This window comes from Tupaia chinensis, unplaced genomic scaffold (assembly GCF_000334495.1).
Source record: "Tupaia chinensis unplaced genomic scaffold, TupChi_1.0 Scaffold138115_2, whole genome shotgun sequence".
In the NCBI taxonomy this organism is placed as follows: Eukaryota; Metazoa; Chordata; class Mammalia; order Scandentia; family Tupaiidae; genus Tupaia; species Tupaia belangeri.
In genome coordinates, this window is record NW_006198015.1 from 643,363 (window position 1) to 647,462 (window position 4,100).

General features: G+C 37.4%; 1 pseudogene; it reads left to right on the top strand.

Moving 5' to 3' along the window:
* The window catches only part of LOC114010151 (60S ribosomal protein L6-like), a 51,134-nt pseudogene that overhangs the window by 4,160 nt on the left and 42,874 nt on the right, over window positions 1–4,100 (top strand).

Here is a 4,100-nt window from a genome sequence, read left to right on the forward strand (position 1 = left end):
TCCCTATTGGAATACCTTTTATTTCCTTTTCTTGTCTGATTGCATTGCCTATAACTTCCAGTACTATACTGAATAGGAGTGGGGAAAGTGGGTCCATCTCATGGATAAAGACATACACAGACTAAAAGTGAAGGGCTGGAAAAAGATATTCCATGCAAATGCAAACCAAAAAAGAGCAGGGAGTCACTATACTGATTTCAGACAAAATAGGCTTCAAGATAAAAACCGTAAGAAGAAACAAAGAAGGGCATTATATAGTAATAAAAGGGCTAATTCACAAGAAGAGATAACGCTGATAAATATCTATGCACTGAACTCAGGAGCACCCAAATATGTAAAGGAAAGACTGTGAAATTTAAAAGGAGAGATAGTCTTGTAACACAATAATTGTTGGAGACCTCAACACCCCATTATCTCCTTTAGACAGGTCAATGAGACAAAAAATAAGCAAAGAGATTCAGGACCCCAATGATATCGTAAGTCAAATGGACTTGATAGACATCTATAGAACTTTCCACCCCAAAATCACAAAATACACATTTTTCTTATCCCCACATGGTACTTTCTCAAAGATTGATCACATGATAGGGCACAAAACCAGCCTTTACAAATTCAAAGGCATATAAACTATATCCAGCAACTTCTCCAACCATGATGAAATTAAACTTGATATTAATTTTAGGAAAAGCCCTCGAAAATATACAAATACATGGAAACTAAATAACCTGCCTCTGAATGGCTCCATGACTATGGCAGAGATTAAGATGGAAATCAAAAGATTCATGGAAACAAGTGAGTACACAAGTTTCCAGAATCTATGGGATACTGCAAAAGTGATCATAAGAGTGAAGTTCATAGCAATTAGTGCACACAAGAAAAAGATGGAAAGATGGCAAAAGGACAACCTAACATCATGCCTCATGTGCCTGGTGTGAGTTTAAGCCACAGGGTCTGGGACTTGAACTGTGGTCAACTACATGGGAGTCCAGTGACATAGCCATTACACTAACTGCTGGTCCCCCTTTCAGAATTTCTTAAAGAGCTGGTCTGGAGTAAATTCTTTTGTTTATCTCAGAACGTTTTTTTTTTCCCCCATAAGAAAGATAATCTTGCTGGGTATAGTATTCTTGGTTGAAATTGTTTTTCATTAACACTTTGAATATATTTCCCCATTCTTTCCTTGCTTTCCATTGTTTCCAATAAGAGGTCTGGTGTTAGCATGATGGGATAACTTTTATAAATGACTTGATGTTTCTCTCTTGGCAATTTTAATATCTTGTTTTAGTCTGTGATTTTGGTCAATCTGATGATGTACTGTGGAGAGGATCTTCTTGGATTGATTCTATTTGGGGTTCTTTATATTTCTTGGGTCTGAATGTTCGAGTGCTTCTCTAGACTCAGAATGTTTCCTTTCAGGATTTAATGGAATAGAGTATCAATGCCTTTATTAGTTTTTTTGCCTTCTGGGATACCAACTATTTGGATGTGTGGGTGTTTAATGGTATCTAGTATTTCTCCTATATTATCCTCATTTTTCTTGGTTATTTTCTCAGTATTTTTGATCATTTTTTTCTAGGACAGAGGTTTTATCTTCTGCCTCCGAGATTTGATCTTCTGCATGATCTAATCTGATTTTAATACTTTCAAGGGAGGTTTTAATTTCCTGTATTATGGCCTTCATATGTGGATTGGCAAATCTTACCCAAAATTAAAGCTGTTCCTGAGTTCCAGGGCTAACTGTGATCTGTATTTGCCCTTACAAATGGAGTTTATCCTCACAAGTTTCTTGCCAAGAACCTAATTAAATAAGTGATATAGATATATGTATATGAAAATGAGAGTCCAAGAAATGGAGCTGAAGAACAGGAATGAGGGTGGGCTCAGGGAATTCTGAAACCAGTATTAGGGACTTGTCATAACTCTCTCTCTTTATCAGTTATTATTTTTTTCATCTTGGCTCCTTTTTATAGATATTTTTCATTCTGTTCCTGAAAATTGGCTTTCTTCTCCCAGTGAAATATGGCATCTAGCACCTTTATATATAACAGCCTTAGCAATCAGAAAGGGGCTTCCCCAATTGCCTTTCTGTTTCCAATTCCAAAAACCCAAGTGAGGTCTCATTGATTGAACGTTTATTAAATACCACACCTTGACCAATCACCTGGGGTTATGTATGCACTCTACATTACCCTGGATCTATATCTATCTATATATCTATCTATCTATCTATCTATCTATCTATCTATCTATCTATGAATAAGGGGGTGAGATGTAGAATAAGGCAATTTCATAAGTGTTTGGTAGGGGAATTCACATGTGAGTAGTGTCTTCAGGAGGAAGTTGGGGCCTCCTTAGAAAGGAGGACAATAAGAAACCCTCAGAGGCACACAAACAAAGGATATGATGAACAGGCATGTCCAGTAGTTAATCTTAAGCTGTTTGTTTTGGTGGATGCAAAACTATCTGTTTAAAAAAACAAAAACAAAAACAAAAACAACTGTTTCCCCAAACATACTGCAACACCTGCCAAATGCTTTATAATTCCTTGTACGAGTGATCTGGTTTATCTCCCTAGAAGGGGAAGACCAGCTGAGTGCGGAGCATGGTGCAGTGAGTGTTTGGAACTGAAATAAGAACATGAACTCTCCAAGAATTTTTTATTTTTAAACCTGAAAAATAGCATTGGGTTTTCCATAGAATAATGGGGACTGCATAAGTCAACTGTAATTAAATATCAGTGAACTGGGGACTCCAGCTGACATTTGTGTTAGTGTCAAACAAATGGGGGCAGAACCAATATCACAAATATGCATTAATGTATATGCAGGATTTTCTGATTAATAAACATGCAGCAAATGATAGTTTCTATCCCCCTCCCCATGCCCCACCCACTGTCTTATTTACAGTATTCAGGGACCATGATCTTTTTTTTGGAGAGGTTTTTGCTATAGGGCACTTGCCAGAAAGACAGAGAGATACAGAGAGACAGAAAGTGAGAAATCACCCCCCAGGGGCAATGGTCATGCCGCAATCCCTTCTTTTCCATTCTCCTCTCGGGATCTTGGGCACACAATTACATGCGCCTGGCATGAGTTTAAGCCATCAGGTCTGGGACTCGAGCCATCAGGTCGACTACATGGGAGTCCAGCGACATAGCCATTATGCCAACTGCTGGTCCTGGGTCCATGATCTTAAATGTTTCCTAAAATTTTATTATTTATTTTATTTTATGTTTTCATTTCATTTTCTTCCATACATTCTCACATTATTATTTGTCTTACAAAATGGATATTTAAACAGGAGTACATTTCTCCCTAGTACTGTTGATAAAACTATGAAATATCTTCAACAGATAATACCACACCTCTTTGTGCCATTAATGCTTTGCCTCCCTGTCCCTCCCCCAAATGTCCTTCCTCAGACCCTCCTCTTTCACACACATTATATCTGGTATTTACATCTATATATTGCATTTCTATGTCCTTTAGACAATTAGTTTCAGTCATAGAGTGCAGACACTCGGTATATATTAAGTGGGGACATACAATGCCTCTCCTTCATAGCATGGCTTGCTTCACTCAGCAGTAAGTCTTCCATATTCATCCACTTCCTTTCAAAAGCTGGGTTTTGTTGTTTTTTATGGATGAATAGTATTCCATTGAGTATAAGTGCCACAGTTTTTGTTTCCTAAGATTTAATTTTGTGTGAAAGAAAAAAATTTTGAAAGAATAAGGATTTTGGAAGCAGACATCCCATCTATTTTTGCCTCCTATTATCTGAGTGATTTCTGCAATTTACTTAACCTTTCAGACATGAATCTCTGCCTCTACATGATGGGGTAGTGCCTGCCTCTGGGTGTGGGTGGATTACTAGGTGAGAGAAGACATGTAAGGCATCCTATTCCCTAATGCCCACTTTGATGCCCACTGAATGGTGTTTGCATCACTCTTACATGTTTCATTCTCATTTCTTCAATTTCACTGCAAACTCTTTGAGGGCAGAACCATGTTTATTAATAATACTTTATCTTTCTAAGGTATTATATTATTTGCAAAAATTAAAAAAAAAACAATTTGCCATAGGGCATGCACGCTCACTGC